This window comes from Lathyrus oleraceus, chromosome 3, assembly GCF_024323335.1.
Source record: "Lathyrus oleraceus cultivar Zhongwan6 chromosome 3, CAAS_Psat_ZW6_1.0, whole genome shotgun sequence".
Lineage (NCBI taxonomy): Eukaryota > Viridiplantae > Streptophyta > Magnoliopsida > Fabales > Fabaceae > Lathyrus > Lathyrus oleraceus.
In genome coordinates this window covers 47,857,953-47,873,972 of record NC_066581.1, presented here as the reverse complement: position 1 = coordinate 47,873,972, position 16,020 = coordinate 47,857,953, and the positions used below count along the sequence as shown (strand labels likewise).

The 16,020-nt window shown below is 35.5% G+C and overlaps 1 long non-coding RNA gene across 1 annotated transcript; it reads right to left on the bottom strand.

Moving 5' to 3' along the window:
* Positions 1-4,401: 4,401 nt before the first annotated feature.
* Positions 4,402-7,315, bottom strand: LOC127132439 (uncharacterized). Its single transcript, XR_007806717.1, has 2 exons — positions 6,056-7,315; positions 4,402-4,952 (listed from the first exon to the last, which is right to left on the bottom strand). It is a non-coding gene; the product is annotated as an uncharacterized LOC127132439 (long non-coding RNA).
* Positions 7,316-16,020: the final 8,705 nt, after the last annotated feature.

The following is a 16,020-nucleotide window of genomic DNA, read 5'->3' as shown; positions in this document are numbered from 1 at the left end:
ATCTCTTTTTCTTCATTTTCGGTCAACACATTGTAGGCTCCGATAAGAGATCTTTCTAAAGGATTAGAAATATGAACTTGGTTTGCGACCTCCACTATTTCCTCTTCGGTTGCATCGATTCGGAAAGAATCATGCTTGTCATTAGGATGCTTCATGGCTTCAAAAAGATTGAAGGTTACCTTTTCATCTTGCACTCTCACTTTCATCAATCCATCATCAATGTCAATCATCATCCGGGCTGTTTTCATGAATGGTCTTCCAAGAATGAGAGGAACATCACGATCATCATCCATCTCCACTATCACGAAATCCACCGGAAACAAGAATTTTTCTACCTTCACTAGCATGTCTTGAGCAACTCCATATAGTGAAGTGGTAGATTTGTCGGCTAGTTGTAAAGTCTGTTGGTGTAAGCCCCAGAGGCCAATACTTTTGGTACTTGTATCGAATTATAAAAGGCTTTTTCTTTATTATGTTTGATTAATAAAGTCCCTGGAATAGATAGTCCGTTTAATGTATCAAGTGTGACTTGATCATGAGAGCACATGAAACATAAGGACACTATTCTTAAAGTATCCGTAGTCGAGCTTTATTGTGAAGTGGGATAACATTAAAGCATTGAGACTATTATGTTTGTAGACTGATGATCACATCTCATGGATCATGGATAAAGAGTTATCAAGTCTTAAACATAAGTATGAATATTAAGAGTAATATTTATACCAGATTAACCCGCTATGAGAATACTATATATAAAGTTATGCAAAGTGTCATAAGTTATTCTCATTGTGATAATAGTGTATACCACTCTTCGACCTGAAACCACTATGGATCCTAGATGTAGAGTCGAGTGCTTTGTTGCTGATCCAACGTTGTCCGTAACTGGATAACCATAAAGACAATTGATGGGTACTCCACAAAGCATGCTGAGGGACATGAGTGTCCTAGATGGAATTTGCCCATCCTGCGTAACAGGATAAATGTCTATGGGCCCAATATTGAACTGGACAAGGGTGACACGGTCTATACCTTGTGTTCAATATAGACATAAGGGCAAAGGGGTAATTATACACATAATTATTATCACAGGAGGTTTTGTCAGATCACATGACATTTTCGTGACTTGGGTAGCAGTGATGTGTTGCTAGATACCGCTCACTGTTTATTATGTTAAATGCGTGATTTAATATAATTGCCAACGTCGCGAAAACCTACAGGGTCACACACAAAGGACGAATTGATGAGAGATAGAGCAACTAAGGAACATCGTAAGGTACGGTGTACTTAAGTAGAATACGAAGTATGGTAAGGTACCAAATACTTAAGTGATTTTGGCATATTATGAGATATGGGCCAAAATACACTTAAGTGGGCTTTTTGGCTTGAAGCCCACACAAGTGGTTCTATAAATAGAACTCTTGTGTAGAAGCATTGTATGAGAATACAACATAACTGAAGAGTTGGAATTTCGTATCTCTCTTTCTCTCACTCAAAACTTTCATTCGTACCAGCTAGCACTGAGATTGAAGGAATCCATTCGTGTGGACTGAGTAGAGACGTTGTCATCGTTCAACGTTTGTGATCGCCCCGTGGATCTGTATCCAAGGTTTTGATCGTTACAGAGATCTGCACCAAAGGTTTGAATCGCCACAAGAGGTAACGATTCTATCACTGATCATGCCCATTCGTAAGGATCACTAAATGGAGAAATTTTTAAATTCCGCTGCGCCTTGGATGGCAATTCTCCTACAAAGTCATCCTTGTAGATTTGATCTCAACATTTCCCAATATTTTAACAATGGATAGGGGGATTAAATTTATGCTAGATCCCAAGTCAATCAAACCATTACCAATGTAGGTGCCTCCAATGGTTACCGGTAAAACGACTCGGCCCAGATCAGATTCCTTCCTTGGGAGGGTCTTTTGAATGATGGCACTACAACGTGCATCGAGCAAGATTGTCTCGTCTTCCACATGTCTCCTTTTCTTTGTGAGGATATCCTTCATGAACTTTGCATACCGTGGCATTTGTTCTAATGCGTCGGCAAATGGAATATTGATTTGAAGTTGTTTGAATATGTCCATGAACCGTGCATAATGTCTAGCATTGTCCTTCTTCGATGGTGCATGTGGATAAGGTAGATGTTGAGTTGGAATGACGCTCACACCTTTCTCTCCTTTCTTCTTCTTTCTTGGTTCGGTCTCCTTTTTCCCTTCCACTTCAATCTGCTGCTCTGTTGGCAATTCCTGCTCTTTTCGCGGCGCGAACTGAAGAGTTCCTGCCACTTTTTCCTTACAAACCACATCCTCGTTTTCCAGCACAACATCCATATCATTCTCTACTGTATTTTCCTCACTTTTTCCACTTGTTAACTCTTTACCGCTCCTCGTGACAATTGCTTTACAATGCTCCTTTGGATTGGTTTGAGTGTTAGCGTAAAATGAAGATCCCGCGGTTTGTTCCGACAATTGCTTCGCAAGTTGGCCTACTTGATTTTCCAGATTCTTAATTGCTGCCTCGTTACTCTTCTGATTTGCCATGGAAGCTTGCATGAATTATTGAAGAGTGTCCTCTAGCTTTGAATTTCCTCCTTGCGATTGTTGTCCTTGAGCGTTTAGGTGTTGATAAGGACTTTGTTGCTGAAAATTTTGGTTGTTGAACCTTGATGGTTGATAACCTTGATTGTTTCTTAGATATGAGTTATTGGGAGGAGGTTGTCTTTGATAGCCTTGATTTTGATTGTTCGCATAGCTCACTTCTTCTAGTGGAGGGAAAAAACCAGTAGGATGATCTCCTTGACATAATTCGCAACATGCTACTTGATGTCGCACTTGAGACCCTTGAATTTCCTTCATTTGCTGTGGAAGCTTGGCCATTTGTTGAGTAAGCAACTCCACTTGTTGAGAAAGTAGTTTGTTTTGAGCAAGGATGACATCATTGGTATTTAACTCAAGAACTCCCGGTTTACGTTGTGAAGGACTACGGTCATGTTGACTTTGACGATCATTGAGTGCCATCCGGTGAATAATAACTTTAGCTTCTTCCGCATTCTTTGACATAAGAGAGCCACCCGCGGTAGCATCCAAAAGTGTCTTGTGAGTTGATTGGAGCCCATTTAGAAAAATATGGATTTGAGTGAGCTCATCAAAACCATGACCCTTGCATTTTCTCAACATTGACTTGAATCGTTCCCAAGCCTCATTTAGAGACTCGTTGCTTCCTTGAGTGAATACCGCAATAGCCGTTTTGGCTTCCATGAATCGGGATTGAGGGAAATATCTTTCTAAGAACTTTTCTTCTAGCAAATTCTAATCCATCATCACTCTTGGTGCTTGATCAAGGTACCACTCTTTTGCCTTTCCCACTAAGGAGTGTGGGAACATCCTCTTGAACAATGCCTCTTCACCCGTTTCATCAATTCCCGTTGAACCCGCAATCTCATAGAATTTGATGAGATGGGTATACGGATCTTCATGGTCGATTCCGGTGAATGGATTTGCATAGAGAAGTTGGAGGATTCCGGTCTTCATCTCCGCATTCCTTCCTCCACGAGCAAATTGAGCATTCCTTCTTGGACTATTAGCGGACATTTCGGTAGGAGTGTCATCCGCCATATTTCCGTCACAAGCCTCTACAACCACTTCTTCGATTTGAACAAGTGCGGAAGTAGATGCTTTTTCTCTCCGGTCCCTCTCTTCGGCTAGTTTCCTTCTTCTTCGTGTTTTGCTATTGAGCTTTCGAAGTGTTCTTTCAATTTCGGGATCGAATTGAAATTGCTCCTCGGTAGCTTTTCCTCGCATGCACTAGAATCTACAAAACTAACAAACCAAGTGAAACACAAGAGTGATAGTAAGTACAAAAACTTAAAACAATGAATTATTGCAATGCTTGTAATATCGAACACCAATCCCCGGAAACGGCGCCAATTTGTTGAAAAGTATATTTCTGGTAAATATTTTAATATCGTATCCACAGAGATTGGTTGTTATTACCGCCGTTCTATAATCCAAATTGTTATAAGCTTAAAAAGTAACCAAGTTGTTTTGTTTGAAAAGTTATCTTTTGAGTAAAATGTCACTAAAACAATAAAATGGTTTTAATCAAATGTAAAAGGCTTGGCAAGATTGGAGTTCACTATTCAAATTGCTTATGATTCCTTATGAAAACTATATAGATTCAAGATTATTGATGATGTTCAAGTATCCTCTCAATATCATTTATGTCTAAATGATATTGTGATAATCACTATATTAATCTTTAGACGATTTCTCCACCTAAGTATCAATATAACAATCTTTAATGGTTGATACAAAAGAAGAGTAGTGAATAAATCTATTTCTACAACTCATTCACTACTTGAAAACATATTTTATGTCAAGACTTAAATAATCTCTTTCAACAACTACTCAAATCTAATATTCAAATTAGGGCAAAAATATCTTTCAATACATCAACAATCTTTCATCATATATAAAAGTCAAATGAAATACATAACCAAATAAGAATAGCTACTACCTCCAATCTTGACAAAATGGGGTTTAGCTTCTCATCATCATTGTGGAAAGCAAAAGGCAATGGAAGAATAAACTCTGTTTTTTTCTTACAAAATATCAAAACTATGAATGAATCCCTCAACAATTTCCATTCTGTTTTCTAAAAAGGGTTGACCTTTCCTAAAATGCTCATTTTCATCTAAAGCTGAAAAGCCCCCTAAAACAGACACAGAAATGGCAAAACACAGCTGACCTTGAAAACAACACACTTGGCCAAAACAACTTGCTGGATTCGCAAGCTTCGCGGCGCGAACTGAAGCTACTTCAGCTTCCTTGCCTTGCAAACTTCATCCAATTAGTCGTCCAAATGTAATTCTTCAAAAATAGGCCTCCATATTGCATTCAACACTTCTTCCAAATTATGCTTATGCATTCCAAAGCTTTCTTGTCCAAAAATTCTACAAAACTAACAAATATGTGAAATAACTACTCAAAACAACATAAATTAAACCTAATTGCATTTATACAAAATAGTGAGAATAAAAGTGTGTAATTTACATCAAAAATTGGTAAAAGGGACCAATAAAATTGTATAAAAAGTAATACTAATTGGTCCCTAACAATCAACTAAATCAAAGGGATGGATTCATGTGAAAACTAAGTATAATGAACTAATCAAAATAACATGCTTCCAATTCTAAAATAATCCTAAAAATTAAAAAGATTAGAAATCTGAACAAAATATTGTTTTTGTTGATATTTCTCAAATTATCACAAGGCTTAATTATCTAAGGGAACATGGTTAATACATTGATTAAGAACTTGCTAAAATGTTAATCCTAAAATTAGATAAATATCTAACAATGCATTATTTTTATTATTTTTTCAAGATATTTTTCATGTTAAAAAAAGGAGAAAATAACTTGAAGTGTATTAAAAAGACTAACTAAAAAGCAATTAAAACAAATATAATAAAGTGAAATAATAAGAAAAAGGAAAGTAAGGGAGGAAGGGTATGATTGCTGGCAGAGGTGTGAATTAGCAATTTTTCTTGGGCCAGGGTCTCAAGCCCACCACTAAAGCCGAGAGAGGGAGATGGCATTGGGTCTGCAGCGGGCCCACTCCATTGCTGTGTGAATGTTCAAGGGGTTTAGCTAGTAGAACCAGGGTGTATCAGTGAAAGACAAGGGCCCAAGGAGCCTAGGAGCCCAATATCACGAGCCAGGAGAAAGGGGACAAGATTCAGCAGGCAAAACCAATCTCACCTGAATTGTTTCTGACGCATTCAAGAGCCTAGTTTGAGTCACTACTCCGTCGCGTAAGAAATCGCCTCCGGCGGCGGTGGAGGTTCAAACCACTAAATCCTTATATCAAAATGCTCGCATACTCTCCCTCTCTCACAATATCGAATCGATTCACCTTAATTCCTAGCCAATGATGCGAATCGAATTGAAGGGTGCAAGAACCCTAAAACGGAGATCTTAAATTAAACGATGGTAGTGAGCTAAACGGAGTCCATTGCGGTAACTGCAGATCAAGGAAGAAAAGTGGAAAAGCCTACCTTCCGGAGTAACTCTGACGGTTCTTCACTCTATCTTTTCAATTTTGTCTGAAACACTTATCTTCTTCTCCTTCATATTGCTAGCTTGTAGGAGTTTTTGTAGTGCTTAGCTTTGTGCCATTGTTGTTGCGTCGTATGCGTGAGAGAAGTATGGAAGAAGTTTTAGCTCAACTATTTAGAGCTTCAGATGTTGAAGCTCTAACAACAAGGGTGATTGGAGAATGTTGTGAGGGTGAGGGGAGATATTCAGAGAGAAATGAGAGAGGAAGATGAGGATTTGGATTGAGGAAAGTTGGTGAATGATTCCCCCTGAACTTGTGATGATGAAGTGAATTTATGGACTGTGATTCAGTTAGAAATTCAACTGAAATTCACCTCAACTGAAAATGTGAGTGTCAAAATGATTGTGATCAATGTATCTTGAACTTGTTATGGGCTGATTGATGTTGGTTAGGGTTAGTTGCATAGTTCATAAATGGAATAGTCATTTTTAAATGATGTCAACATGCTATACATGCTTGGGATAAGCAGGTTGAATTTTGATTTATTGAAATTGGTTGACACTTGTTTTGGTTAATATGCTAGTTGTTTATGAATGAAATGTTATGTACATGGTCATAATCTAGTATAAATCTTGATTGGGTTGCTGATTTGTATGGAGGACTGGTGTGCATTTGAACCGAAGCTTCACCATGGTCATTATGAAAGCTCCTTGATCATGGTTAAGTGCAAGAAAACATGCTTGCTTGAAATGGTAAACCAAATGAATGGAAGATTGATGAAATGGAGAATGAAGCACAAAGAGTGAAGATTATGAAATTCAAGACTTTAGAAAACGTGTGTTGACTTAGGTCAAACTTGACCAAAAAGTCAAATATTAACCAAAGTCAACCTTTAGGTCAAAATGATATTTTTGTTAAATTTCTTTGTATGCACTTGCAAATGGTATTTGTATATAAAAATGAAACTTTGTAAGAGAATGATCTTGGTCTTACCAAGTGATCAAAAGACTTTTGATCAGTTGAATATACCGAGGATTATACATAATCAAAGTATTTAATTAATCAAAATATAGTTTTATCAACTTAATCAAAGGGATGGATTCATGTGAAAGTTATGTACAATGAACTAATTAGAGCAACATGCTTCCAATTCTAAAATTAATCCTAAAAACTAAAGATTATAAAACTAAACAAAAGATTATTTTTGTTGATTTTCTCAAATTATCATAAGGCTTAATTATCTAATGGAACGTGGTTAATACATGGATTAGGAACTTACTAAAATGTGAATCCTAAAATTAGACAAAAATCTAACAATGCATTATTTTTATTATTTTTCCAAAATATTTTTTATGTTAAAAAAAAAGGAGAAACAACTTGAACTGTATTAAAACGATTAACTAAAAAGCAATTAAAACAAATATAATAAAGTGAAATAATAAGAAAAAGGAAAATAAGGATGGCAGGGGTGTGCATTAGCAATTTTTCTTAGGCCAGGGTCTCAAGCCCACCATTGAAGCCAAGAGAGGGAGAGGGCCTGAAATGGGCCCACTCCATTGTTGTGTGGATGTTCAGGGGGTGTAGCTAGTAGGACCATGGTGTATCAGTGAAAGACATGGGCCCAAGGAGCCCAATATCACGAGCCAGGAGAAAGGGGATGAGATTTAGCTGGCAAAACCAAGCTCACCTCATGTATATTGAAGTTATTATGGGATACTTGATGTTGGTTAGGGTTAGTTGCATGGTTCATAAATGTAATAGTCAGTTTTAAATGATGCCAACATGCCATACATGTTTGGGATAAGCAAGTTGAATTTTGATTTGTTGAAATTGGTTGACACTTGTTTTGGTTAATATGCAAGTTGTTTATGAACGAAATGTTATGTACATGGTCATGAGCTAGTATGAATCTTGATTGGGTTGCTGATTTATATGCAAGACTTATGTGCATTTGAACCAAAGCTTCACCATGGTCATTATGGAAGCTCCATGATCATGGTTAAGAGCAAAAAAACATGCTTGCTTGAAATTGTAAATCAAATGAATGGAAGATGTATGAAATGGAGAATGAAGCATTAAGAGTGAAGATTATGAAGTTCAAGACTTTAGAAAACATGTGTCGACTTTTGTCAAAGTTGACCAAAGTCAACCTTTTGGTCAAAATGATATTTTTGTTAATTTTCTTTGTATGCACTTGTAAATGATATTTGTATATAAAAATGAAACTTTGTAAAAGAATGACCTTTTATTTCAATGAAACAAAAGCTTTAAATACCCACAAGATACTTCCCCACCAAAGTTCAAATATACATTTCTAGTTTGAAATATGCATCATGAATTTGAATGGATGGATATGAACCACATTAATGAATATGGATGAAATCAAGACCTAGGAATGCAATGGACCAAGAATCCAATGGATGAATCAAGGCATTACAAACTTAAGTCCATGAATATTCCCTAAACAAAGAATCAATGGACTAAGACTATGAATGCAAACCTGAACAAACTTGGATGAAACAAAGCATTAGGTCATAATGACCATCAAACAAAGGTCTAACAATCATACCATAATGACCAACTAGTCCAATCCTTAAATTAGGTTTCTTCATAGTTAAGCCAAGATCAAGATGTAAACCAAAAAGATCAAATGCCCTCATTTCAAGAATTAGGGTTCCATATACAATCATAAGATCAAGATGCAAGTCACAATGTTTGAGCTTCCCTAGTTAGGGTTTCATGCTTCAGTCAAAGTCATTGGGCAAAACATAAGGTCAAATGATGATCAAGGGCCTAGGGTTGCAAGTCACATGGTCCATGTGGCGGTAAATTCATGACCACTGAGATATTGGTTAGCTCAAAGTCAATAAAACCAGAGTCGCCACTGCACTTTTAATGTTTCCAAAGGAAAAGAGAAAAAGTACGAACAAAACCAAAAGATAAGAAGTTTTCAAATCAAAACTAATAAAATATCAGAGATTACATGTAAAGGGATTGGTTACACAGAGGAAAGGTATTAACACCCAAAGTATCCTAGGTACTCCTATGGAGCCTTTTTTGTGTGCAAGTGTTTTAGTTGAAAAAGATGTTTGCTAAAAAAAATAGAATTAGGGGATGAGAAAAAGAATTCATTATTTACATTTTGTGTTTGAAAAGACCTCCGGTCTTATGCCTACGTACCAACCTAAAATTGAGGGATCAAAACCTCGTAGTTCATGGTAAAAATTTCAAAGCTGGGTGGATTGATTTCTAACAAAAGCTTAAAGATCTTTTGTTATCAATGGGGGAATACTCAACCAAACATCCACCGATAATGAGGGCTTTACAATATTTAAGAGGGAGGGCTCCAACTTGGATTCAATCAACAAGTATGTCACTAACCCCTAATAAATGAAAAGACTTACAATAAATATATCATGGAATGGGAGAATTATATCTCAACCAAAGATAACTCAAATCTAAATGCCCTCTTTTGAAAAAGTTAAAAGAAAAAGGCACAAAGTGGCCCAAAATGATTAGATGAGGTTGTTAGTTCTTTTTGTCCTTTTGAAAATAAAGTAAATATGATTAAGTTCATTTACAAGTTTGATTAAGAAAGTATTTTGAAAATCAATGGCATAAGGCAAATGTTTCTACTCATTAAAACAAGTCTACGTTGAAAACAACAAGCAAAGAAGTTTTTGAAAATGAGGGAGAGATTTTTGAAATTAAAGAAGGAGGAGGAGATGAAGGGACTATCCTAGATAATATTTAAAAGTTTAGAGTCGAAAATATCTAACCAATGGGAAGCATCTAGAAAACAATAATGTCAGAGAGAAACCCATTTCCTTTGGATTGTCAAGCAAGCAACAAAGAAAAATCATCCAAGCAATTATTAAGAAGACCAAAGGTATCAAATAAAGATAACCAAAAACCCAACCAAGCATTCCAAAGCAAGCATTCTTCAATGTTCTTTAAATGTATTAGATTAAATATCCCTTGAAACATACTCAAAGAGAAAGCATCAGATAATCACAATAAGATCAAAATAACAACTTAAAAACAGAGAAAAAGTGCATTAGATAAACCAAAGGAGTTGCTCTAGCTTGTATTAGATGAATGACATTGGCCAAGATATCTCAGTCTCAAATTAATGGCATTGTCCAAGTTTCCTCCATAGCTCAGGGATGTTGCATACTCTAAGTCCAAGAGTCCAAATCAAGTCATAGACAGAGGTTCAACAGTCCACCAATGTATTTTTTAAGGTTTTTGATTTTATTAAGTATTTTAAGGTCCTAATACCATAAACAAAACAAAATCACAAGTACAAAATAATACAAGCACAAAATATGGCTCAAGTGAGCAAAGTGAAAATGACTGAAACATAAATAAATTGCATGAATGTAAATGACAATGAATGATAAAGTGCAAGAATTTGATTTGCATTAAAGTAAATGGCATTAAAATAAAGTCAACATAAAGAGATGTTAATGAATGTTAGTGGAAGAAGAAAAGATTGTTTTAGTCATTTTTTGGAGAACAGTCAACCATCCACTCACAAGCATGAAGATATGAACCTAGACATCATTCATGAGAAGGGCTCCAACTTGGATAAATCAACAATACCATGAGAAATAGGAGACTTACGATCTCACTTATAAGAGTGCTATTTTGCTTTTGAGACAAATTTAGTGCCATGTTAAGCAATCGTAATTAGACTTATGTAGAAGTCACAACTATCTGAGGTCAGACAATAATAATATTGGTGTTAATGCATGCTAGAGACAAGGTATAAATACCAAGCTCCTAAAGCATACAACACACAAAAATAAGAGGGGATAAACCTATCTCAATCAAGCTCATGTTGATTCATCTGACACAAGGTCATTGATGAATCAACTAGCATTTTGATCTATGAGAAATCATTGGCCATGAATGGATTAGGGAAGAAGTGAGATGAAGACGAAGAGATGAAGTGAAAGAGAACCCCAAATTTATTAAGGGATGAATCTCACTTGATTAATACCACTCATTCACCTTGAGGGATAAAATTCAAATTTTATCAACTCCCTAAATCCAATGGTATTGACCAAGTCAAGGTCCAATTCAACCAAGACCAAGGCCAAACAGAAGTTGAGTCAACACAAAGTCAATAAAATAGCTGAATAAAATATTAAAGCAATTACAATAATTTAAATCCAATTTTTAAATGAAGAAAAATACATTTTAAAAGGTCAAAAACACAAAATCCCTTCAAATCACCAAATCAATGGCAAAGGGATTTATCATAGGTCAAACAAGGTCAAAAGACCATTGAATAATTTTTTTTGGCATTTTTTGAAAGTCAGAAGTAATTAAAATCAATTAAAAACAAGTCAAAAACCACAAAATTCACTAAAAATATCAAACTCAATCCAAAAATTAATTTTAATTCAAAAATTGGAAGAGAAAATTATTTGTGAAATTTTGGTGGTGATCCATATTTTTTGGATTAAAATTGGAATTATAGTGAATTAAATGAGAAAATGCTATTTAAAAAATTAAATTGGAAAATAAACTAAGTAAAAAAAACATGGGTCATTAGATCTCCCTCATTAATTGAGGTGGCAGATCTGATGGCCAAGCGTGTATCATCCACCATACATCTTAGTCAATGCGCGTGCATGCTTGGTAATTAGAATCAAGGGACCATATTAGAACATGACCAATGGATCAGATGGTCTGGACTGCGCCAACACACCACCGGAGCCCTAGCTCCGGTCATCTTCTCCGGCCACCTCACCGAACTGGTCCAACAAAAAATGTCACCAAAATGAATGGATTATACATAAGTTTGAAGCGAAAATCATGAGGATTACAAATATGACCTCCAAATTTTCCAACTCACTCTATAATGAGAAATATGGAGTTGAAATTTGAGGTATGCAAACTGAATTGCTTCAATTCAACCTCAAAGAAACTCAGTATTAATGCCTCCATTGGTAGGGCTTTAGTCAACCGAAAATCAAGCCAAGATCTTAAGAAATGAGAGAGGATCGAAGAGTTGAAATTCTGGAAAATTCACATTCGGGTAGTGGTTTTAAAGCCCAATCTTGATGCAATTCCACTTGGTTTTGCTTCCTCTTTCTTGCAGGAGATGATTAGAATCAAAATGGATGTGAATCCTTGGAGTTCTAGTTCAGAAGTTGAACTAGAATCTTGATTTCAATGAAATCCTCAAGGTATTCTCTAATGCGAGGTTCTGGGATTGCCGGGCAAAACTTGGGCAATGGTTCTCTCATTCAGAGGCAATGAACATGTATTTATAGGCTATGGAATTCATTTCTACACCAATTCTTATTTAAGCCAAAAATAGTAATTCATGTGCATGGGTGCATGGGCATGTGTTCAGGCCCAAATGATCATTGCAATCCACTTCAATTCGTGCACATATGATGTTGAGATCATAACATGGAACCATGCAAAGTTGTGTGACAATTGGAATCAAAAGTTGCCAAATCAAGCCATCCAAAGGAACCATACGCAAGTCCCTCAAATCTCGTCCAAATGAAATGATCTTGGACTCTTTGGAAAGCTACCATCATGGGGAACAACTTTGATGTTGGGACTTTTTCCATTTGAAGCTTGGAATATGATGAATTCTGACCTTGAAGTTGGAGGAATCACACATACTTGAAAATGGCTTTAGTTCCTTTTACAAGGTTGTATCTATTTCAATTATCTTCAATTTGGTCACAAATTTTACACCATTTGGAACTTGCATGATGGAGTTATGGATTTTATAAGTTAAGGAAAATTTCTCGTTCAATGATGAGGACCAAAATGGACCTATAATGTTTCCTCATGTAACATGACCTTGCAAGTGGAATTTGACATTTATCAAAGAAGAAAAGTTGAAGAAGACATCTTGAGTTTAATCATGAAACTTGGATAATCTTCATATAATAAAAATTGAGTAAGTTATGGTTCTTGGAAGTTGACCTTCTATCTAGGGCACAAACAAAATGACTTATAATCTTTCACCATAAAAAATGTTTTTCCAAGCAAAAATAACTCTTGATTCCAACATGAAAGTTGTTTGGAATGTCATAAAGAGTAATGTTTCTCTTGGAATCATTTTCACATGACAAAACTTTGTAGGAGACAGGGTCTAGGGAACCCTAGATTTGATCAATTGACTTTTTTGGTCAACCTCCTTGAACCAACTTGAAAACTTGAAGTTCCTTTGATATTTGGGGATAATGGAGGATAATATATGCTTAAGATTATTTTAAGTGAAGTATACCATGATATCTTTGACCAAATGTTGAAGAAACTTGTTGAGAAGTATACCATGATATCTTTGACCAAATGTTGAAGAAACTTGTTGAGGAAGGCACACAAGATACCCGGATGAATTAGGGCTTCCTTGACAAACAAGCTTTAAACTTTTGATGAATTCTTGATCAAAATGACAAATAAAGAACATGGGTATCCATACATGATGCTTAGAACCAATGCGGACCTTGCTTTCTTGATCCGTTGCATTAAGGGTCTCAAACCCTAGTTGTGAGCTTGATAAGGCATAGGTGGATGCACACACTACCTACAAAAGAAACAAAACTACACTAGACATATTTTTGGTATTTTGGTTAGTAAACAAAGAAAATAAATTATGATACAATCAAATTTGCTTGGTGATCTCTCCCAATAAAAACCCAATGAATAAAAGTTGAGGAGGATACCAAGATGTGATCCCAATGCTAATACCAAGTTATGAGATGGCATGAGGGATCTTAGGGCCAAAATTGGGGTCTTACAACTGCCCCTATTTAAGGTTATTCTATCAGGGGATGTGAAGGTTAAATCTTCGCATCAATGCGATAGAGTGGACTTAAATAACAACGACAAGAAACAAATTTTGGTCCCTAAGAGACCTCATGATGTATATGATATGAATGCAAAAATAATCTTTATGGGGAATATATTGCCACAAAGGAAAAGAATTCGGGAGAGACTGAAAGTCCACAGGAGCATAATGCATTCCATAAGGAAAACTCACTGAGGGGGCAGAGACTCTGGGGGATAAAAATCTAAGCGTAGGCGAAGCTACGACTTAAAAACTGCTAGAGACACGAGGAGATTTTCATGAAAGTAAATCAATGGAAAGAGTCGGACTGGGGGAAAAAGAATCTGCATGTATTGGAATAAAACTAACACATCAAGAAACATTGGAAAAGTGTAAATTAGAATGAATATGAAATACCCACACAATCACAAGGAAACTCGATTTCATAAAGAAATACGAATCCAGACTCAACCGAGGAAGAAATACTTCAACACAGGAGTAAAAAAGATATATTATCTACCACCTGTTACTGGGTAAGAAGATAATACACTCGGGCAGAGGTACATCTGTTACCGGTTAAGGTAAACATATCAAGGATGAATCGCTGAGAAAAATAAGGAATATCCAATACCGGTTACTGGGTAAGAATAACCTACTGGGGAAAATGAAGAAATAGGATTTACAACTACCAGTCACTGGGCAGAAGATCGAAGGAAGAATATCCGTTACCGATTAAGGTAAACATATCAAAGATAGACTGCTGGGGAGTGTCGCACCCCAAAATTTGACTTTGGCTTTGTTGACCACATCTTGATTAATCTCGTTGTCTCGTATTCATCTCAACTTCTTAAACTTCGCGTGACAACTGGTTTGATTAGGTTTTGTGTGTTTTCGTTGCTTACCGTGTTGTATTTCGTTGTTTTAGAAAAACCTGGCCGATATCGTTGCCTCGTATTTATCTCGCTTATCTCTTTTGTGCATGGCATCGCTTCGATTAGGTTTTGTGCGTTTTTATCTATTTAATTGTTTGTTTGTCGGTATTTTTACTGTATTTCGAATATATTAGAGTTTTCGTATTGTCCGATTATTTGTGATTGTGTTTGTCAGTGTTTTCGTGATGTCGTGTTGATTTTATTATTGCCTAGGGTTGTTTATTTAATTACGTGTTGTGCCGTGTGATTTAATCGAGTCTGTTTGAGTCGTGTTGTTGATTTTACTGGTTTATTGGTTTTATCAATTTGTCTGTTTTGCTGTGCAAATTGTCATCGTTTTTATCGCGTTCGTGTCGCTCGATTTTATCGTATTTTAATCGTGTGCCGTTTAATATATTTGTGCTTAATATTAATTGTGTTTAGTTGTTAATTAGTTTATTTAATTAGGATTAATATTATATTAGTTTATTATTATTATTATTATATAATATATAAATTATATTATTAATTTATGTTAGATATTTTTTTAGGTTTCTTATTGTTTAAGTAATCTAAATATATATTATTAATTTATGTTAGATATTTTTTAGGTTTCTTATTGTTTAAGTAATCTAAATATAATATTAATTTATGTTAGATATTTTTTAGGTTTCTTATTGTTTAAGTAATCTAAATATATTATTAATTTATGTTAGATATTTTTTAGGTTTCTTATTGTTTAAGTAATCTAAATATATATTATTAATTTATGTTAGATATTTTTTAGGTTTCTTATTGTTTAAGTAATCTAAATATATATATATAGATGTTGTTAGTAAGAAAAGAAAGAAAGAAGGGAGGTGGATCAGTAAGGAAAAAACGTGTGGTGAGAGAAACAGAGAATTGAAAAGAAATATTTTTCCAAAAGCATTACCGTATTTCACTTGTTCTTCATTTTCGGTAACCCAAAATCGTCCCGATTATTCACCGAAACACAAAACCGATTTCATATCTTTGAAGTTCGTTGAGTCCAGGTCACAAATATCCAAGGTTCATTTCATTCCGGCGTCGTTTCACCGATCAAAAGCGACGTTGAAGTCAGGTACTCACGAAGGCAGCCAGCACTGCGTCGGTGACGGTTTCCAGCTTTTGGTCGATCATTTGGACGATCAGAAGTTCATCCTCTTCACACAAGTTTCAGCTCGATTAACTCCACTAACTATTCGTAATACTAACTATTCATAG